This window comes from Phocoena sinus, chromosome 2, assembly GCF_008692025.1.
Source record: "Phocoena sinus isolate mPhoSin1 chromosome 2, mPhoSin1.pri, whole genome shotgun sequence".
NCBI lineage: Eukaryota > Metazoa > Chordata > Mammalia > Artiodactyla > Phocoenidae > Phocoena > Phocoena sinus.
The window spans coordinates 174255093-174277646 of NC_045764.1; the positions used below are offsets into that span (position 1 = coordinate 174255093).

The window sequence follows — 22554 nt, forward strand, 5'->3', positions numbered from 1 at the left end:
AGACATGTACATGAAGATCATTTCTATTCTGGGTTGTTCATGGGTTTGTCACTTTGTGTGTGCGTGTGTTTGTATATTTGAACATAGATCAAGTATTCCATGAATAATTCCATAAATGAATAAATAAAACAATGAACAATTGAATTAATATATGAGTAGGGTCAAGCATAGACCTTGGTGAGACTATGCCATAAATCACAGATTTTAAATTCAACCATTTCTACACAAATTAAGACCATTAAAAAACGGTTATCTAGGCTCTTACCTATGTGAGTAGGGGTCTATAGACAGATATGAGCAATAATCATAGTTCTTATTTTTGAGTGATGAATTCAACAGTGTTCATTATATTATTTATAAGTAATAGTTAAATCAAGTAATAAAAAGGAGTGCTGTTCTCAGGTCAGTGATGAAAATGACACTTGAATCAACTTAATGATTAACCTAGTACCACGCAACTAATGTCCTTTTAAATCAATCTAATTCTGGACTGTTCATTCTTTTGAACATTGGCATTTGACTCCACAGAATGAAGACCATGGCTGCTTTAATCAGTCTGTTTTGAGGAAGATCTTGACTGTTACATTTGGGGGTAAGGATTCTAATGACTAAACTAAAATAATAATAGTCAAAAGATCTTGGAGTGAATTTTTCATTAGTGTTTGTTGAATTATTTAGATTAGGAAGACGCAAGAGAGCTGGAAGGGGAAGCATAGAAAGCAAGGATGATAATTGATCCATACATACCTCAATGAGGGCCACTACAAAAAGAGATCTCATCTATTGAGAAAGATCTAGTTTATGGGAAAAGAGCCTATACACAGATGTTGGTCATATTCAAGGGTCTTGTTCTTGGCTTTTTTTAAATTCATGGATATTGATGTTATTACTGTTGGTGGCTCAATGAATGGATCAATGAACAAAGGTATCAATGAAGAAAAAGATTGCTTAGCCTGGATCGATGATGAGTACCCTGGGGTGTCTGAAGTCAAGGACTTTGATTAAACCCTATAACTCTGAGGTCCATTACAAAAAGATTCATTCCTCTTTATCTGTACAGGAAATGAACTTGTTCAAAGAGTTAAAAATATTCAAGAGTTTGTTCTTGTGCTTGGGTTTCTGAGTATTGTGTTTTCAGTAAATCAGTGCATGAATAAATCAAGAAAGTATACATGAATAAGGACAAAATGGTTTATTCCTGGTCCAAATATGGGAGAATGTAATGTAATATATGTGATATAAAAATCATTATTAATACATTTCTGAAGCACTGAGTTCCAGTAAAATAAATTGATTAAAGCTGACCCTTTTGAGTAAAGAGCGTTTCGATAAATGGGTGTAAGAGCTCATGCTGTTTTCCTGGGATGGGTTGTTGGTTTTTGTTTTATTAAGAGAAGGGCAAAACATTTACTTAATTATTGATTAAATAACTACACAATTGAGAGTGGGCTTATACTTGGACCTATGTTGAGAATGTCACATGACAAGTTATGATTAATTCAATGATCTTCTACTTTTTAATTAAAAAAAGAACAAGAAAAAATGACCTGATCTTTTTTCTGTGCCTAATGAGCATATGCACAGGCATTAATATTGTTCTGTTTCTGTGGAGTCACAGTATTAATGCTATTATTATAAATGTATCAAGGAATAAGTTGATATTTTAATCAGTTCCTTGAAAGAAGGTAACGCATGGCCCAGTGAGGACCATGTGTTTTGAAACAAGGAGAGTGATTAATCCAGTTCTAACAGCTGCTCTCTAGATAAAAAATGTAGACCTAGGCTCTTAATTTTTGAAATGGTCAATATACTTAGAGAGGATTTCTCTTCCTGGCTTGTTGGTGCAATTACTTTAAAAAAATGGAAGATAAAATGACTCCATGTATAGCTATATACATACATACATATATAAAGATGGGACAAGCATGGACAATTGCTGAGAATGTGCTCGAATCTAAGACTCAGATTAACCGATTCTCTCCAAGAAAGGTTCATTTAGAAAGTTGTTGTAGCTCTTACCTGACTGGGTAGGGGACACACATAGTTCTTATTCTTTTGTCTGGTGTTGCTTTCAGAGGTGTTCATTATATTTGTTACATTTAATACTTGATTCAATCAATCAAGCAATATACCATGGAGAGTTTTAATATACAACAAGCACTTAAGGTTTATTCCTCATCAGTTGTTGACTTGAAGTCAACTAGAAAAATCTGAATCTAGCCCTTCCTATCTATCTATCTATCTATCTATCTACCTAATCTAATCTGTCTATTTTCATATTTGCTTTGTACTCTACAGACTGGATGCACAATGATTCAATTAAGGACTATAGAAACTTACGTAAGTAGCAGTCAAAGTAATTGCTTCTGGTTTGGTGGTTTGTCATGGGTGTTAACTCTGTTATTGGAAGGGAATAAATGGCTACATGTACAAATTAAATGAATGGAGATCATGTGCGGGCCAATTCAGTACATCTGTGGTCAATTAAGGAGAAAAAAGAAAGACATTTTATTTATTTTCACAGTTAATTATTCAATTAATTAATTAATGTACAATGTATTATCAATTTTAATTTGAGTCACAGTTGATTTAAACCTCCCTCTATAAAGACATGGTTTTGTCACATTCAGACAGTAAAATGGGGTCAATATAAAGTATTGTATTAATTAATCTATATAGAAAACATTGTGGCCAATTAATGAAATATATATATATTGTCAGTGGGAAGTAATTCTATAGAGAAATGTTAGAGATATTCAAGGATCTTGTTTCAAGTTTTTATGACCTCCAGACATTTATTTTACTATTACTAGTGAATTGATGGCTTAATCAATAAAAACATGCAGACATGATTGAAGGTAATGAGGGCCAATCCTGGACCAATGGTGATGCTGGTGGGGTGTGAGTCATGGATGATGAGTACTTGTCTGGAACTCTGAGGTCCAACCCAGTAAGAAATCTAGTCTATACCATACATCCGTTAGAAATTATCCTGTGGACATATGTTAGTAATATTCAAGGATCTTGTTCTTAGTTTTTGTTATGGAATTTGATTCTGTTATTACAGGTGGATCAATGAAAGAATCAATCAGTAAATACAGTTGACCCTTGAACAACGTGGTGTAACCCCACGCAGTCGAAAGTCCTTGTACGGTTATCTCTGCTTCAGAAGCAAAGGAATTGATAAATGACTCACCCAAGGCCAGGAATCTTAAATAGTTTGGATAGAATCAGGACTCAAACCCTGGTTCTTTTCATACCACATGTTGTGATCTCTAATCAAACACAAATTTTTCCCACACTCAGTTAATTTAAAGATCCCTAAAATGAAAATACAGGTACTATATTTATTGAAAAAAATCCATGTACAAATGGACCCATGCAGTTCAAACCCGTGTTGTTCAAGGGTCAACTGTATACAAATAAATAAAGAGGGTGAAGCATTGTCCAATTATGATAATGTGTCATGAAGTAAGAGAATCTGTTAATATATGTTAAAAACACTGATTCAATTAAGAAGGACATGGTTTTATGATATTTCTTTGGCTAATGGTTCTATAGAAAGTACAAGTAATAATTATTATTCCTATTCTGGCTCAGTGGCAAGTTTGATGTTATTTTGAGGGAAATATCAATAAATATTACCCCAATTAATGAATACCTAAATTACTGATGTAATCAAAGGTGAAATACAAGGATTAATGAAGATAATATCTCAGTTTTTTTTTTTAATCTTCTCTGCTTTGTACTTCTTAGAGTGGGTGCACCAAGCCAACTTAAATGTCTTGCATGATCGTGAGCTCTAAGTGTAAGAAATAGTCAAAGTTCTTGTCTTGTTTCTGGTGGTTTGTTTAGGACGTTAACTGTAATATTAAAAAATAGTTAAATATAATAAAAAAGGCCAAACATGGCCCCCTAATAAATACGGAACTGACATGAAACATTATATTGATGAATCAGTATTTGCAACCACGTAGGTGATTAGCGAAATGTAAATTCAAGGAGGCAAATGATTCTATAGAGACATGTTAGAGATTCTTTTTTCTTTGAGCTTTATTTAATTAATTAATTTTTTATACAGCAGGCTCTTATTAGTTGTCTATTTTATACATATTAGTGTGTACACGTCAATCCCAATCTCCCAATTCATCCCCCCACCCCCCCTGCGCTTTCCCCCCTTGGTGTCCATATGTTTGTAGAGATTCTTGAAGGTTTTATTTTCAAGGTTTTTTTGACTCATAGATATTTATTTTACAATTGTTGCTTTATTGGTAAGTTAATCGGTAAAGGAATGTAGAAGTGAATGAAGAAAAAGTGGGCTGAGCCTGGACCAATGATGACCACTGGTAGTGTATGAGTCACGGATGATGAATACTATGTGTCAAGAACTCTGAGGTCCATCACAATAGGAGACCTAGTCTATTTTCTCTGTTGGAAATTGCCATACTCACAGCTGTTAGTAATATACAAGGATTGTGTTCTTGGTTTTTGTGTTCAAGAACTTTGATTTTATTCGTATAAACAGATAAATGAAATGAAGCACACTGTAAATTATGAAAGTTAATAAATCCCTAAGAGGCTGAAGAGCTGAAACGTGGAGAGCAAAGTCAATGCAGACAAGGTCTCAATTTTTTAAAACCACCTTCTGTGCTTTGTACTTCTCAGCATGGATACATTGGAGCTGATTTAAGGATTCATCTAAGGTCACAAGATGTCTGGCTGTCTCTGTGTTTGACACATAGAGACAAATGTGAGTTTTTATGGGTAAACACCCTATTTGAAAAGTATGAAATATAAGCAAAGAATGCCAGACGTGGTCCGTTGATTAACAATGCAGCATTATATTGATTACTTCCTATATGAACCTTTGAGGGTAATTAATGAAAGAGCTATATCAGTGTAGTAAATGATTCTATAGACAGAAGTTAAACTATTCAAGGCCTATGTTCTAGGTTTTTTGTGCTTCATAGGTATCCATTTTATTCCTATTAGAGAATTTGTTGAATTAATTACTAAACAAAGGTAGATGAGAGTGGGGAAGAAAAGAGGCCAAGCCTGGAGCAGTGATGACCACTGGTGGCATATGCATCGTGGATGATGCATACGTGTCTGGAACTCTGAGGTCCAATATAAAAAAGAAATCTAGTTTATTGCCTCTGTTGGAAATGATCCTATAGACAGATTTAGGATTTATTTTATAAAGCTCATGCTCAGGGGTCATTGTGTTTATGGATTTTGATTCTATTATAATAAATGGATCAATAAAGAATCAATGTACAGATGTAACTAAATAAGATGAAGAGGTGAAGCATCGTCCAATTATGAAGAAAGTTAAGGCTAGAGATAATATTAATAAATATGGAAACACTAAGTCAGTTAAGAAATAAATGGTTCAAGGGTGTTTCCTCTAGCTAAGGATGTTATAGATAATATAAATAATGGCCAGTATTTACTCTGGGTTAGTAGAAAGTTCAATGTGGTTTGTTTTCTTAGGAAAAAGTTATATATTACCCAATTCATATATAACATAATCACTGAAAATTAAATGTAGATACAAAGATCAGTAGAGGAAACATCTCAATCATGTTATCATCTACTCTGCATTCTGTGCTTTAGAATGGACACGCTTTAGCTGATTTAAACATATGTCTTGGTCAACAGTCTCTGAATTTGCCTGTACATGGAAACCAACGTGAGTAATAGTCAGTGGTCTCATCTTACTGTGGGTAGTTTGTTTAGGGTATTCTTTGAAATATTAAAAAAAATTCACTATAAGAAAAAATACTAACCATGGTCCAGTCATTAAATTGGAAATGTATGAATCATTCTGTTGATTAATCTATCTTTAGAATAATGAGGGTGATTAATGAAAGAAGTGTACTCAATTAGGCAGCGGTTCTAAAGAAAATTATAAAGATACTGAAGGCCCTTGTCCTTGAGCTTTTGTGACTCATAGATATTTATTTAATTACCATCAGTAAATTGATAAATTAATCACTAAACAGAAGTAGATGGGAGGAAAAAAAAGAGTCGCAAAGCTGGACCAATGATGACATCTGGTGGCGTAGGAGTCATATACGATGAATACCATGTGTCTGGAAGTCTGAGGTCCAACACAAAACAAAATCTAGTCTGTTTCCTCTCTTGCAAATCATCCCTATAAACAAGGATATTGTTCTTCTAATTTTGGATCCATGAATTTCTATGTTATTAATATAAATAGATCAATGATAGAACCAATAAACAAAGTATAACTAAATAAAAACAAGAATGAAGCCTTATCAACCATGAGTATATGTGGTGAGGCAAGAAGTACTATTAATATAAATTGAAGAAACTGATGCATATTAATAAATGGATGGACCAAGGGTGTTAGCTCTTTTTCTAAGGATCATGTCATTATATTCACATTTATGCTTATATATGTGTATAAATCATGGAAAATAATAAATACCTTTGTGACTGAGTAAATGAAATGAGGAAAACAAGAACCAATTTAGAGAAAGTCTCAATTTTTTTCTATCATCTGCTCTGCTCTGTACTCCTCAGAATGGATGCACGCTAGTGGATTTAAGCATCTTTCATGGTCATGTGCTCTATAGACCAATGTGAGTAATGCAGTAAGCAAATTCATGTCTTTGAGAGCTTCTTTTTTTCCTCAAATAGTCACTGTATTGTTAGAAGTGTGGAATAGAATTAATATTAGTAATAATGAGTTAATCAATGAACTTATGCAGATGAGAATGAAGAAATAGAGGCCCATGTATGGACCAATGATGATGACTGATATCATATGAGTCATGGATGATGAATACTACGTGTCTGAAACTCAGGTTCAGTTAAAAAAAAGAAATATAATCTGTTGCCTCTATTTGGTATTACACCACAGACAAATATTAGGAAAAAAAAAGAGCAATTTTCTTGTTTTGTGTTCATGAATTTTGATTTTACTTTAAAAAAATAGCCCAAAGAAATAAGTATAAGTATAAATAAGTTAAGATGAAGAGGTTGAAGCATATTCACTCTTAATATATGTGGTAAGGCAATAAAAGCTATTAATATTGATTGAAAATACTGAAGTCCATTTGGAAATGTAAATGGTGCAAATGTCTTACCTCTTTGGCTAAGAATGATATAGAAAATGAATAACAGTCAAAGTTCTTATTCTATGGTAGTACCAGGTTTGATATTGTTCTCTTTTCTAAGAGAAAAATAGGAAATATGACCTGAATTTATTATATTCCTAAATGACTGACTAGATGAAGGTGGAATGTGTGGATCAATAATGAGTATCTCAATGTTGTTATTATCTCTCCTGCTTTTTACGCCTCAGAATGGATACACTGGAACCTATTTATGTATTTGGCCATGATCAGGACCTCCATGGATGCCCCTGTGTGTAAGAGCATGAAGACCAATGTGAACAACAGATTCCTCTCATGGTTTAGGTGGTTTGTATAGGATATTCAGTGTGATACTAAAAATTATTAAATATATTCAAAGATGGCCAAACATGGCTTAATGATTACCATGGAATTGACATGAAACTTTGTGTTGATTAATCGATATTTGCCACAATGAGGATGATTATTGAAATAAGTACATTCCATGAGGCAAAAGATTCTATAGGCAGAAGTTAGTATTTAAGATCCTGTCCTTGAGTTTTTTGACTCACAGATATTTATTTTATTATTATTAATGAATTAATAAAGTGATCAGTAAACAAATGTCGATGAGAATAAAGAAGAAGAGTCTAAGCTTGGACCATTGATGATGACTGATGGCATATGAGTCGTATATGATGAGTACTGCGTGTCTGAAACTCTGAGGTCCAGCAAAAGAAATCTAGTCCATTTCCTCCGCTGGAAGTGTTCCTATAGACAGATGTCAGGAAAATATAGGGACCTTGTTTTATTCTTTGTGGTTCACGAGTTTTTAAAAATATTATTATAAAATGTTACTGGCCAAATAAACAAGTATATAAGTGACTAAAGATGAAGAGGGTTAAGTACTGTTCATTACTTAAATACATAGTAAAGAGAAATAATATTAATATAGGTTAGAATGGATAATTAACAGATCAAGTATATTATGCATTTTTGCGTAAGGATGATATAGACAGTGATACGTAATATTCAGTTATTGATCTGAGTCTATTGCAAGCTTGATGTTTGTTTTATTAAGGAAAAAACAAATAAATATTACCATAAATTAATAAATACCTAAATGACTACGTATATGAATGGTGGAAAGTATGGATCAATGGAGAGAATATCAAACTTTTTATCACCTGCTCTGCTTGGTACTATTCAGAATTGATGCCCCAGCTGATTTCAGCTTCTGCTGTGATCAAGATTGTCCTATTGCCTCTGTATTAGAAAGAGACAAAGGTGAGTAATGGTCAAGTTTGTCATCTTAGACTGGGTCATTTGTTTAAAGGTATTCATTGAATTATTAAAAGTATTAAACATAATAAAAAAGTTAACTATGGCCCAATGATAAATATGATATGAAACATTATGTTGAGTCATCAGTATTGTGCACCATTGAGGTTGGTTAATAAAGAGAATCAGTCCATGTGTGAAATAGTTCTATAGACAGATGTTGGGAATATTCAAGGATCCTATTCTTGGATTTTGTGAATTATGTGTTTATTTTATTGTTATTAATAAATTAATGATTTACTTGATAAATGAATGAGGAAAAAGACAGCCAAACCTGAACCAATGAAGACAACTGGTGGTGTATGTGTTGTGGATGATGAATAATATGTGTCTGGAACTTTGAGGTCCAACACAAAACATAATTCGTCAAATACCTGTGTTGGAAATGATCTTGGAGGCAGATATTAGAAATATACAGAGATCATGTTCTTACCCTGGATTCATTGATTAAATTTATTATTGTTAATGAATGGATGAATGATATTACTGTTGAAGAAGTATCAATAAATAAAGGACCATTAAAGAAATAATAAATAAACAGATAAAAAGAGAGTGAAGCATTGTTCAACTGTGAGCATTTGTGGTGAGGCAAGAATTACTATTAATAAAAATTGAAAATATTGATGCCTCTTTAGAAATAAATGTATCAAGAGTGTCACCTCTTTGGATAAGGATCATATAGATTCATAATTAGAGTCAATTTTATTTTCTAGATCAGTCTCAAATTTAAGGTTGCTCCTTTTGTTAAGAGGTAAAATCTAAATTATGAAAAATTAATAACTACCTAAAGGACTGAACGAATATATTGTGAAAAGGAAAAATCCATTCAGACAAGGTCTCATTTTCATAAATTTATTTTATTTATTTATTTTTTGCTGCGTCGGGTCTTCGTTGCTGCGCGCCGGCTTTCTCTAGTTGCGGCGAGTGGGGGCTACTCTTCGTTGTGGTGCGCAGGCTTCTCATTGCGGTGGCTTCTCTTGTTGTGGAACACGGGCTCTAGGCGCACGGGCTTTAGTAGTTGTGGCACATAGGCTCAGTAGTTGCGGCTCGTGGGCTCTAGAGCACAGGCTCAGTAGTTGTGGCACACGGGCTTAGTTGCTCCGTGGCATGTGGGATCTTTCTGGACTAGGGCTCAAACCCATGTCCCCTGCATCGGCAGGAGGATTCTTAACCACTGCGCCACCAGGGAAGCCAAGTCTCATTTTTAAAACATCATCTACTCTGCTTTATATTCCTCAGAATGGACCAGTCGAGCTGATTGGAAAATTCTCTTGTGGTCACGTTCTCTGGTTGTCTCCACGTCTTTGGTGTGTAGAGACCAATGTGAGTAATAACGTTCATGTCTTCATTTGAAACAGTTTTTTAAAAAGTGTACTTATTGGCCATCCATGGCCAGTGATAAATATGGGATTATTCCCAATAGTATTTATTAATCAATTTATGGTATTGTAAGAGTAATTAATGAAAGAGAGATATCAATGTGATAAATGATTCTATGGACAGAAGTAAAATAGTCAAGGTTCTTATTCTTAAATTTATCTTATTTATTTATTTATGGCTTTGTTGGGTCTTTGTTTCTGCGCGAGGGCTTTCTCTAGTTGTGGCAAGCGGGGGCCACTCTTCATTGCGGTGCACAGGCCTTTCGCTATTGTGGCCTCTGTTGTTGTGGAGCACAGGCTCCAGACGCGCAGGCTCAGTAATTGTGGCTCACAGGCCCACTTGCTCCGCGGCCTGTGGGATCTTCCCAGACCAGGGCTAGAACCCGTGTCCCCTGCATTGACAGGTAGATTCTCAACCACTGCACCACCAGGGAAGCCCCAAGGTTCTTATTCTTTGTTTTTATGTGAATCATGGGGTTTTAAAAATTAATATCAGTGGATAAGAAATTAATTAATGAGCTACTGTACAGGGGGATGAGCAAAAAGAGGCTGATATGTGGATCGATGATGACCGCTGGTGGAGTATGAGTCGTGGATGATGACTACTTCATTCTGGAATCTGAGGTCCAATCAGAAAGAAATATAGTCTGTTGCCTCTGCTTGAAATCCTATAGACTGATTTTAGGAATCTAAAGGGACTATTTTCTTAGACTATTTCTGTGAATTTTGATTCTTTTATTGTAAATGGATCAATTAAAGAATCAGTGTACAAATATAAAACAGCGAGGACACTGAGCATGAAGCATATGCACTCTTGAGGTATGGGGTAAGGCAATGGGAACTGTTAAAATGTGCTGAGAATACTGAATGCCGTTACGAAAAATAAGTGGTTCGAGTGCCTTACCTCTTTGGCTCATGCTAATAGAGACGTTCTTATTCTGAGTCCATAGCGAGTCTGATCTTATTCATTTTTTAAAGAGGAAATTTGTTAAGCATTATCCCAGATTAACATATTACTAAATGATTGACTAAATGTAAGGTGGAGTGCGCAGAACAATGGAGATAATGTCTTGATCTTGTTATATCTGTTTTGCTTTGTACTTCTCAGAAAGAGGACCCTGAACGCAGGAGCTCATGGGAGCATCTCTGTGTAGGAGCATTAAGTCCAGTGTGAGTAATAATCAAAGTTCTTGTCCTGGTTTGGGTGATTTGTTCAGGGTATCCCTGTAATAATTAAAAATGTATTAAATATAAGAAAAAAGACCAACTATGGTCCAGCGATTAAATTGAAAGTGTCTGAAACATTATGTTGATTAATGTTTTTACAACAATGATGATTAATGGAAGAGGTATATTCAATTAGGCAATGATTCTAAAGATAAATGACAGGGATACTGAAGGCTCTTGTCCTTGCATTTTTGTAATTCACATACATTTACTTAATTTTTATTAGTAGGTTGATGAATTAATGTATAAACAACTGTAGAGGAGAATGAAGAAAAAGGGGCCCAACCCCAGATTAGTGATGATGTCTGATGACCTAGGAGTCTTAATACGATGAATGCCACATGTTTGGAAGTCTGAGGTCCAACACAAAACAAAATCTAATCTGTTTCCTCTCTCACAAATGATCCTGTGGATCGATGTTAAGAGTTTACAAGGATACTGTTCTTGTAATTTTGGATTCATGGACTTATATATTATTAATATAAATCGATCAGTGATAGAGCCAATAAACAAAATACAAATAAATAAAAATGAGGATGATGCTTTGCCCACCTATGAATATACACGAGAGGCAAGAAATACTATTAATATAAACTGAGGAAACTGATGCATGTTGAGAAATAAATGGACCAACGGTGTTACCTCTTTTCCTAAGGATCATACAGACACTGACCTTGATAAGTAATACCTAGTTTTATAGGCCTGGGTCTGTCTCAGTAGAGGATGTCAATCTTGTTTCATATGTATATATCTCATATGTACATATATTCAGAAAAATTAATAAATACCTTTGTAAATGAAAAAATGAAATGATGTAAACAAAGACTGATGTGGATCTTCTTTTGAAAGGTCTAGATTTTTAATCACCCGCCTCATCTTGTACTCCCCAGAATCGACACACTCAAGCTGATTCAAGCATTGTCTATGGTTTCCTCTGTGTGTTAAGAGCCTAGAGATGAATGTGAGTAAAGGTTAAGTTCTTGTGTTTAAGAAGGTTTTTTTTAAGGGTATTCACTGCACTGTTAAAAGTGTGAAATATAATCCAAAACACCAGTCCTAGAAAATGTCCAGAGAATGAAGAAACAGAGGCTCAGGCGTGGACCAGTGATGACCGTTGGTGGAGTATGAGCCATGGACGATGACTACTTTGTGTCTGAAACTCTGAGGTCCAATCAAAAAGGAAATATAATCTGTTGCCTCTGTTTGAAGTGATCTTATGGAAAGATGTTAGGATCGTTTTTTTAAGGATCATATTATATTTATATTTATGCTTATATATGTGTATAAATTATGGAAAATAGTAAAAACTTTCATGTCCGAGTAAATAAAATGAAGAAAACCAGGACCAATTCAGAGAACGTCTCAAATTTTTTTTTTCTGCTCTGCTCTGTACTCCTCAGAATGGACGCATGCTGGTGGGTTGAAGCATCTTGCACAGTCCTGTGCTCTATAGACCAATGTGAGTAATACAGTATAAATTCATGTCTTTGAGAGTTTTTTTTTCTCAAGTATTCACTATATTGTAAAAGTGTGAAATATAATATCAGTCACTTAATGAGTTAATCAATGAACTATGCCGATGAGAATAAAGAAATAGAGGCCCATATATGGACCAGTGATGATGACTGATATCGTATGAGTCATGGATGATGAATACTATGTGTCTGAAACTCTGAGGTCCAGTAAAAAAAGAAGTATAATTTGTCACCTCTATTTGGCATGCTATTACTGACAAGTATTAGGAAAATAAAAGAACATTTTCTTTGGTTTGTGTTTATGAGTCTTTGATTTTATTGATACTGTAAAAATTAGCCCAAAGAAATAATCAATGTACAAGCCTAAATAAGTTAAGATGAAGAAGCTGAAGCATATTCACTCTTAATATATGTGGTGAGTCAATAAAAACTATTAACATTGATTGAAAATACTGAAGTTCATTAGGAAATGTAAGTGACTCAAATGTCTGACCTCTTTGGTTGAGAATGATACAGACAGTAAATAACCATCAAAGTTCTTATTATTGGTCTGTGTCAAGCTTGATGCTGTTTTGCTTGTTAAGAATAAATTAATAAACATGACCCCAATGTACTGTTTTCCTAAGTAAGTGACCACGTGAAAGTTGAAATGTACGTATCAGTGGAGTGTCTGTCAATCTTCTTAACATCTTCTCTGCTTTGTATTCCTCAGAATGGATGCACCTGAATTGGTTAAGCATTGACCATGATCAGGAACTCTGCTGGTTGTCCTGTGTATAAGTACATGTGGTCCATGTAAGTAATTGTCAAATTCTTCTCTTGGTTTGGGTGTTCGTTTATTCGCTGTGATAATAAATAAATGTGTTCAAAGAAGGCTAGTCATGGTCTATGGATAAATATAGAATTGACATGAGATGTTATGTTGCTTAGTAGGTATTTGCCTCAATGAAGATGATCAATGAAAGAAGAATATTCAATGAGGCAAATGATTCTATAGATAGATATTAAGGATATTAAGGATCTAGTAGTCCTTGAGTATTTGTGATTCACAGATATTTATTTTATTATTATTGATGAATTGATCAGTAAATATAGATCAGAATGAAGAAAGAGTCCAATCGTGGACCGATGATGACGGCTAGTGACGTATGAGTTGTATACGATGAGTACTTGTGTGTCTGAAACTCTGAGGTCCAGCACAAAGAAATCCAGCCCATTCCTCCTGTTTAAAGTGATTCTATAGACAGATGTCAGGAATATACAAAGATATTGTTCTTGACGTTTGTGTCTGTGAATTTTACAAAACCTTATTCTAAAAGAATAAATGGCAGAATAAATAAACAAATGTGTAAGTAAAAATGAAGAGGCTGAAGTATTGTTCATCTTTAAAGTGTATAGTAAAGAAAATAATACTAATATAAATTGAAATCAATATTAAATGGATCAAGTGTATTACATCTTTGACCAAGGATGGTATAGACAGTGATATGTACAGTTTTTGATCTGAGTGAGTTACAACTTTAATGCTGAATTTGTTAAGAGGAAAATAAATAAATATTACCATTAATCAATAAATACCTAAATGACTATGTATCTGGATGGCGGAGACAATGAATCAATGGAGAGAATGTCTCCATCTTTTTATTTTCTTCTCTGCTTGGTACTATTCAGAATGGATCTTCCAAGCTGATTAAGATCGTCATGTTGCTCCCGTGTCAGGAAAGAGACAAAGGTGAGTAACGGTCAAAGGTCAAAGTTCTTGTCTTGGTTTGGGTTATTTGTTTAAAGGTTTCACAGTATTATTTAAAAAAATAATAAATATAATTAAAATGAACTATGTCTAAATTTAAAAATCATGTGAAATATGTTATTTAATCAACATTGAAATTCACTGATCAAAGAGATAAAGTCTACATGGGATATGGCTCTATATACTATGCTTGGGATATGCAAATATCTTGCTTTTGGGTTTTGGAATCATGTATTCATTATATTACTATCAGTGAATTAATTTGATTTACTTAATACAGATGCAGAAATGAATGAGGAAAAAGAGAAACATATACCGGTGATGACAACTGGTGGCATATGAGTTATAAACGATGAATACTACGTGTCTGGAACTCCGGGGTCCAACACAAAACATAATTAGTTGAATCTCTCTTTTGGAAATGATGCAGTAGACCAGCGGTCCCCAACATTTTTGGCACCAGGGACCGGTTTCGTGGAAGACAATTTTTCCACGGATGGCATGGAGAGAGATGGTTCACGCGGCAATGCGAGCGATGGAGAGCAGCGATGGGGAGCGGCAGACGAAGCTTCGCTCGCTCGCCCGCTGCTCACTTCCTGCTGTGCAGCCCGGTTCCTAACAGGCCTTGGACCAGCACCGGTCCACAGTCTGGGGGTTGGAGACCCCTGCAGTAGACAGATGTCAGAAATATACAAATACTGTGTTCTTATTTTGAGTTCATAGATTTAGATTTATTATTACTAATGGATTGACGGTAGAATAAAATAGAAGTAAATAGATAAAGAAGAATGTTAAGCATTGTCCAACTATGAACATATGTGGTGAGGCCAGAAATATTACTCATAAAAATGGAAGAAGACACTGCTGCCTCCTAAGAAATAAATGAATCAAGGATGTTACCTCTGTGGCTAAGAATCACGTAGGCTGATGAATAAGAGTCAGTTTTATTTACTGGATCAGTTTCACGTTTGAGAGAGTTTCCTTTGTTAAGAGAAAAAAAATCTATATCATGAAAAATATATAAATACCTAAATGACTGAGTAACTGGACGGTGGAAAGCAGGGATCAATGGAAGTAAGGTCTCAATTACCTTTATCATCTGCTCTGCTCTGTAGGCCTCAGAATGGACACACCTGAGCTGATTTAAGCATCTTCCATGGGTACCAGGTCTACGGTTGCACCCGTGTGTTAGGAGCATACAGACCAATGTGAGTAACAAAGTTCTTGTCTTATTTTAGTGTTTTTAAAAAAAGCATATTCCCTGTATCATTATGAAGTATTAATGTGAAGTATAATTGCATAAGACTAGCTATAGCCCAGTGACAAATGTGGAATTGATTATATAAATATGGGGTTGATTATATTGATTAATGCATATAGGAAAATCAGAATAATAAATGAGAGAGATATATTGATGTGAGAATTATCCTGTATACAGTTTAGGGCTATCAAGGCTCTTCTTGGGCTTCTGTGAATAATAGCATTTAAAAATTATTATTAGTGAATTAATGAATTAATCAATGGACAATGTACAAACGATTGAAGAAAAGGAGGGACAATACTGGATCGATGATGACTATTGGTGTAGTCATGTATGTCGTGTATGATGAATCTGTGTCTGGAACTCTGAGGTCCGATGCAAATGGAAACTAGTCCATTGCCCTGTGTGAAGTGATCCTATAGACAGATGCCATGAATATACAAGAATCTCATTTTTGGTTTACGTTCATGCATTCTCTATTTTTATAGTCAGATCAATGAAATAATCGATAAATACATACATAAATAAAGAGGAAGGTCATTAAGCATTGTCCAATTATAAAAATATGTAGCAAGACAAGAAATACTATTAACATATTTTGAAAATACTTCTATTTATTAGGAAACAAATCATACAAGGTGTTACCTCTGGCTAAGAATTTTATAGGCAGTGTGAAGTCGTTAATAGGCAATGTCCATATTCTGTGTCAGTGGCAAGATCGTTATTGTTTGTTTACTTAGGAGACATTAAGTAAACATTTTCCCAAGTTGCTAATTTCCTAAATAACTCACTAAATGAAAGGTGAAATACAAGGACCAATGTTGATTAGGTCTCAGCCTTTTAAAATCATCTCGTCTGCTCTGTACTACTCAGAATGGACCCCCTCAAGCTGGCTTAATGATTCTTCCATGGTCACAAGTTCTATGGTTTAGAGCATGGTGACTAATGTGAGTAATAGTCAAAGTTATTGCCTCGGTTTGGGTTGTTTGTTTAAGGGTATTCATTGTATTATTTAAAAATGTGAAATATAATCAGTGAATGCCAACCATGGCCCCCAAATGCAATTAATATGAAGCATTATGTTTATTCATCCAAGTCAAAACATTGAGGTCAATTAATGGAAGAGATGGTTTGCTGAGGGAAATAATTCTACAGACAGATGTTAGGGATTAGTCCATGCTAGCCTTGGACTAACAATAAGTAAAGTTAGATGTGAAAGTGAAGCAAATATGATGACTAATCCCTACATTCAACACAAGGCCGATTAACAAAAGAGATCTGGACTTTTCACTCTGTAAAAAATGATTCTACATACAGATAATAGGGTTATTAAAACTACTTTAAAAATTTATGAGTATATGTCTCTCATTATGAATTAACGATTTATCTCTAAACAAAATTATAATTGAATGAAAAAAAGAGGATGGAGTCTGAAGTAATATTGAGGACTGGTGGCATGTGAGTCAAGGATGAGCAATGCTTACCTAGAACGCCAAAGTCCAAAGCAATAGAAATCTAGTCCATTCTTCTGATATAAATGAGCCTATAAAGACTTGTTACGGATATCCAAGGATCTTATTGGATAAGATCTTAGGCTTTTGAGTTTCATAGATATTGATTGCTTATTAAAAGTTAATCAGGGGACTTCCCTGGTGGTCCAGTGGTTAAGAATCTGCCTTCCAATGCAGGGGACGCGGGTTCAATCCCTGGTCGGGGAACTAAGATCCCACATGCCACAGGGCAACTAAGCCCACATGCCACAACTAGAGAGAAGCCCATGTGCCTCAACGAAGAGCCCATGTGCCTCAACGAAGAGCCCACGTGCCACAACGAAAGATCCCACATGCCACAACTAAGACCCGACGCAGCCAAAAATAATAAAAAATAAATTTAAAAAAAAAGTTAATCAGTACAATAATATCTAAACAAATGTATGAATAAATGAAGGAAAAATAGGGCCAAATCTGGAATAACTATAGAGTATGTGATAATAATTACCAATCTATTTCTAAGGAACCAAAGTCTATTAAAAATATGTAGAGGCTTTTATATCATGAGACCCAGAGAAAGATGTGTGTAATTGTTGATGGTTATGTTCTGGGTTATCTTTGGGTTGCAGGCATTTTTTTTTTAAATTAAGAAATGGGAAAAAAACGTTTATATAATTGAACCCCCTTACTACGTTAAAGAGGGCTTAACATGAACCAGTGACAAAAAATGTGTCATATGACAAGTTATGATCAAGCCCTTAGCTTCAGTGTTCCATTGGTAATCATTCCACAGTGTATATGTAAATCAAATCTTCATGTTGTACATTTTAAATATATGCAAACTATGTTTGTCAATTCCTCCTAAATAAAGTTGGGAATAAAAAGTATATAGTCCCTTGATGCTTAATGATAATGAGGGGCTGGATGCAGTTACTATTAAAGAGTGTTATTGAATTGAGTTTGTATACAAGGATACTGATCTTAGTATTATAAATTAATATATGTTAATACCTGAATAAAATCAGAGGGGACAAAGCACCTGGCCAGTGATGAATATGTGATGAAGCATGATTCATCCGTTTTACTCCTGTTGTGTCCCTCTTGAGAAAAACGAATCTTAGCTCTGGCCAGTTTGAATAAGGGGGATTAGACAGATATACACAATAGGCATTTGTCTCTTGGTTTCTGGGAAGTTAAACGTTTTGCATTTTCTTTACGACATGAATAGTTTGTCAGATTCTTTCACGCATTAAAGAATGGATGAATGAAAATTAAAGCTATTAATAAATAGCTACCGACAAATAAATTCAAAGGAGACCAAATATGAATATATGCTGAAGATATGCAATGTGGCAAGTTTTATGAAGTCATCGAATTCAGTACAATTTTTTAAAAGTCTGAGGGTTTTACATTCACTTTCACAGCTACTTATTCCATATTAGGTTTGCACCACAGTTTATAAACATTCCTCTGTGGAAAAGATCTAAGCTGTGAATTGAGTGAAGCAACCCACAGGAAAATGTCAGATATTTACGGCGTTTGGATGTGGAGTGGTTGGCGGGCCCATGGTGGTTCTTTCTTACATCTTTAAAGAATGCAGAAGTTAAATGAAAACGAGTCAAGCACGGATCCATGATGTGAATGGAATGCAGTCTGAATGTGTCTTGTGATTAATTCGTTTCTGCATCACTGAAGTTCATTTCAAAAGGAGATTTGAGATATCTGTGGGAATAAGTGTATAGCTAGATTTCAGTAATTTTCAAGCAACTAATTCCGGGGTTTAAATGGATCATGGGGACTTTTACTACATTATTCTAAGGGAATAAATTAAAGAATCAAAAGACGGATAGATAGGTGATAGGTAGATAGATAAAGAGAGTAAAGCTGGGTTAATTAAGAAGAAATGTTGTGAGAGAAATTTTTGTTCATATAATTCTGAAGCACAGCAGTGCATTAAGAAACCAGTAGATCAAGGGTTTTACCTCTCTGGGATAGGTTAATAATAGAGCAGTGTTCTTGAGTGAGAATCAGAATCACCCGAAGGGCTTGTTAAACTACAGATTGCTGGTCCCACTCTCAGCATTTCTGATTCAGTAAAATTAGTGTCGGATCCGCTAATCTGCATTCCTAACACGTTCCCAAGTTCTGCTAATGCTGCCTATCAGGAAACAATGTTTCCAGAATCACCGAAAAAGTCAAATATATGTCATAATAGTTAGTGCTGTTGCTGTGTGTCAGTGATGAGTTCCAGGTTGCTCATTTTTAAAGAAATAACAAATACATTAATTAATAAACATCTAAAAGTCTAAGTAAACGAAAGGAGAAAAGCATGGTCCAATGGAGAAAATGTCTCATTCTTTTAACATCATCTTTGTACTCTACAAAATGCGTGCCCCTGAACTGATTTAAGCATTCTGAAAAGACCAAGATCTGTAGGCTGCCAGTATGTTTAGGAATGTATATGTAAAATGAGTATGTGGCTACATACATGAACAAAATCAAACAAGGTTAGGCTTGTACTAAGGATGGGGAACCAAAGTTTATGATTAATTTGATTATGATTAATTTGATCACTTAGGATGATTTTAAAAACAGGTTGAGTCCATGTCATTCATTTTATAGCTCTTTAAATGTGTTTTAGGTTTTCCCTACACATTCCTTAATCGATAACGATGTAAGCTACTTTCATTATGAGGACGGAGCACATAGGATACGTAAGTACTAGTCAGTATTGTGCTCATGGTGGGTTCATGCTATATATAGAAACAATATACAAATTATATGAAGAAAAGGCCAACCATGGACCGATTCTGAACTATATTTTATGATGAAAACATCTACGAACTACTGAGGTCCATTACAAAAAAATATTAAGTGTTTACATTTGTGGGAATGAGCCCATGGATAGATTTCAGTAATATTCAAGGATCGTATTCTCAGTCTTTGGTGCTTCATGGATTTTGATTTTGTTAAGTGAATAAATGAAAGAATAAACAGATATGTCAGTGGATAAAGATGAAAAGGGTGAAGCATATCAAATTATGAAAATATGTGGTGAGGTATGAATTACTATTAATATAACTTAGAACCATGAGAGTTCATTAAGTGATAAATGGATCAAGCAGGTTACACTTTGGGGTAAGGATGATATAGATAATTGTATGTATTAGTCTGTCTTCTTGCTTTGAGTCAGTCATGAGTTTGAGTAGTTTGTTTACTTTAGATAAAAAGAAGTGTATCACACGATAAATAATAAATACTTAAATATTAAGAAAATGAAATGAGAAAACCATGTATTAATGGGAAGAATGTCTCAATATTTTATTATCTGCATTGCTTATACTCAGAATGAATGAACTGAACTGATGTAAGCCTTTTGCCCTGGCTGTGAATTCTGTATTAGGAGCAAAGAGACCAATATGAGTAATAGTCAAAGCCCTTATCTTGGTGTGGGGGGCTTGTTTAAGAATATTCACTGTTTTGTTAAAAACGTGTACTAAGTATAATCTAAGAAGTTAGCCATGGCCCACTATGGGTTTCATATGTCACATATGTCCCTTAATGAATAGGTGCAAACTAAGATTGATTAATGAAAGATATAGTTGCTGAGGGAAATTATTCTATGTACAGGTGTTAGGGATACTTGAAACTCTTGTTCTTGAGTTTTTGTGCTTCATGTAAATTTATTTTATTATTATTAGGCAATTAAAAATTAAAAATCAACGAGTGTGCAAATGAACGAGGAGAAAGAGGGCAAATCCTGGACTGATAAGGGACCGCTGGTGGGGTATGAATCACGGGTGATGGATGATATGTATCTGGCTCTGAGGAACTGTACAGAAAGAGATCTAGTCTATGGTCTCTGTTGGAAGTGATCCTCAAGACAGACTAGGAATGCACTGAAGTCTGTTCTTGGACTTTTGTGGTTCATGAATTTTGATGGTATTATGGCTACAAGATATCAATAACAAAATCTATACAATTACGTAAATAAAGATGAAAGGGTGAAGTACTGTCCAGTTATATGAGACAAGAACTACTATTGATTTAATTTGTAAATATGAGTATCCATTAAGATATAGTTGGATCAACACTATATAAAAGTTAGTTATTAAATTCTGGAAAGTATTTTATTTAATTTTATATATTTATTTATTTACATCTTTATTGGAGTATAATTGCTTTACAATGGTGTGTTAGTTTCTGCTTTATAACAAAGTGAATCAGTTATACATATATCCCCATAACTCTTCCCTCTTGCATCTCTCTCCCTCCCACCCTCTAGGTGGTCACAAAGCACCGAGCTGATCTCCCTGTGCTATGCGGCTGCTTCCCACTAGCTATCTATTTTACATTTGGTAGTGTATATATGTCCATGCCACTCTCTCATTTTGTGTCAGCTTACCATTCCCCCCCAACTCCGTATCCTCAAGTCCATTCTCTAGAAGGTCTGCGCCTTTATTCCCGTCTTGTCCCTAGGTTCTTCATGACCATTTTGTTGTTTGTTTTTTAGATTCCATATATATGTGTTAGCGTATGGTATTTGTTTTTCTCTTTCTGACTGACTTCACTCTGTATGACAGACTCTAGGTCCATCCACCTCACTACAAATAACTCAATTTCGTTTCTTTTGATGGCTGAGTAATATTCCATTGTATATATGTGCCGCATCTTCTTTATCCATTCATCTGTTGATGGACACTTAGGTTGCTTCCATGTCCTGGCTATTGTAAATAGAGCTGCAATGAACATTGTGGTACATGACTCTTTTTGAATTATGGTTTTCTCAGGGTATATGCCCAGTAGTGGGATTGCTGGGTCATATGGTAGTTCTATTTGTAGTTTTTTGAGGAACCTCCATACTGTTCTCCATAGTGGCTGTATCAATTTACATTCCCACCAACAGTGCAAGAGTGTTCCCTTTTCTCCACACCCTCTCCAGCATTTATTGTTTGTAGATTTTTTGATGATGGCCGTTCTGACTGGTGTGAGATGATATCTCATTGTAGTTTTGATTTGTATTGCTCTAATGATTAATGATGTTGAGCATTCTTTCATGTGTTTGTTGGCAATCTGTATATCTTCTTTGGAGAAATGTCTAGTTAGCTCTTCTGCCCAGTTTTGGATTGGGTTATTTGTTTTTTTGATATTGAGCTGAATGAGCTGCTTGTAAATTTTGGAGATTAATCCTTTGTCAGTTGCTTCATTTGCAAATATTTTCTCCCATTCTGAGGGTTGTCTTTTGGTCTTGTTTATGGTTTCCTTTGCTGTGCAAAAGCTTATAAGTTTCATGAGGTCCCATTTGTTTATTTTTGTTTTTATTTCCATTTCTCTAGGAGATGGGTCAAAAAGGATCTTGCTGTGATTTATGTCATAGAGTGTTCTGCCTATGTTTCCCTCTAAGAGTTTGATAGTTTCTGGCCTTACATGTAGGTCTTTAATCCATTTTGAGTTTATTTTTGTGTATGGTGTTAGGGAGTGTTCTAATTTCATTTTTTTACCTGTAGTTGTCCAGTTTTCCCAGCACC

The 22554-nt window shown here is 34.7% G+C and overlaps 1 long non-coding RNA gene, 13 other non-coding genes and 2 pseudogenes across 14 annotated transcripts in view; all 16 read left to right on the top strand.

The window, feature by feature from the left end:
- Positions 1-17400, top strand: part of LOC116749403 — a 66815-nt gene extending 49415 nt beyond the window's left edge. Inside the window, exons 7-15 of the long non-coding RNA XR_004348595.1 lie at positions 529-592; positions 2299-8390; positions 9684-9767; positions 10932-10993; positions 11941-12011; positions 12451-12509; positions 13238-13320; positions 14197-14257; positions 14556-17400. This is a non-coding gene — a long non-coding RNA (uncharacterized LOC116749403). The remainder of the gene's footprint in view (positions 1-528; positions 593-2298; positions 8391-9683; positions 9768-10931; positions 10994-11940; positions 12012-12450; positions 12510-13237; positions 13321-14196; positions 14258-14555) is intronic.
- On the top strand, positions 955-1027 carry LOC116750212. The gene has a single exon (XR_004348920.1). It is a non-coding gene; the product is annotated as a small nucleolar RNA SNORD113/SNORD114 family (small nucleolar RNA).
- LOC116750172 lies at positions 2876-2946 on the top strand. The gene has a single exon (XR_004348893.1). It is a non-coding gene; the product is annotated as a small nucleolar RNA SNORD113/SNORD114 family (small nucleolar RNA).
- Positions 4327-4401, top strand: LOC116750158. The gene has a single exon (XR_004348881.1). It is a non-coding gene; the product is annotated as a small nucleolar RNA SNORD113/SNORD114 family (small nucleolar RNA).
- On the top strand, positions 5057-5128 carry LOC116750170. The gene has a single exon (XR_004348891.1). It is a non-coding gene; the product is annotated as a small nucleolar RNA SNORD113/SNORD114 family (small nucleolar RNA).
- LOC116750157 lies at positions 6040-6114 on the top strand. The gene has a single exon (XR_004348880.1). It is a non-coding gene; the product is annotated as a small nucleolar RNA SNORD113/SNORD114 family (small nucleolar RNA).
- Positions 6767-6839, top strand: LOC116750189. Its single transcript, XR_004348906.1, has one exon. It is a non-coding gene; the product is annotated as a small nucleolar RNA SNORD113/SNORD114 family (small nucleolar RNA).
- Positions 7761-7835, top strand: LOC116750159. Its single transcript, XR_004348882.1, has one exon. It is a non-coding gene; the product is annotated as a small nucleolar RNA SNORD113/SNORD114 family (small nucleolar RNA).
- Positions 8720-8794, top strand: LOC116750173. The gene has a single exon (XR_004348894.1). It is a non-coding gene; the product is annotated as a small nucleolar RNA SNORD113/SNORD114 family (small nucleolar RNA).
- Positions 10381-10453, top strand: LOC116750181. The gene has a single exon (XR_004348900.1). It is a non-coding gene; the product is annotated as a small nucleolar RNA SNORD113/SNORD114 family (small nucleolar RNA).
- Positions 11339-11414, top strand: LOC116750216 (annotated as a pseudogene).
- On the top strand, positions 12148-12222 carry LOC116750163. The gene has a single exon (XR_004348885.1). It is a non-coding gene; the product is annotated as a small nucleolar RNA SNORD113/SNORD114 family (small nucleolar RNA).
- LOC116750162 lies at positions 12659-12733 on the top strand. Its single transcript, XR_004348884.1, has one exon. It is a non-coding gene; the product is annotated as a small nucleolar RNA SNORD113/SNORD114 family (small nucleolar RNA).
- Positions 13647-13722, top strand: LOC116750175 (annotated as a pseudogene).
- LOC116750171 lies at positions 14587-14661 on the top strand. Its single transcript, XR_004348892.1, has one exon. It is a non-coding gene; the product is annotated as a small nucleolar RNA SNORD113/SNORD114 family (small nucleolar RNA).
- On the top strand, positions 15838-15912 carry LOC116750194. Its single transcript, XR_004348910.1, has one exon. It is a non-coding gene; the product is annotated as a small nucleolar RNA SNORD113/SNORD114 family (small nucleolar RNA).
- Positions 17401-22554: the final 5154 nt, after the last annotated feature.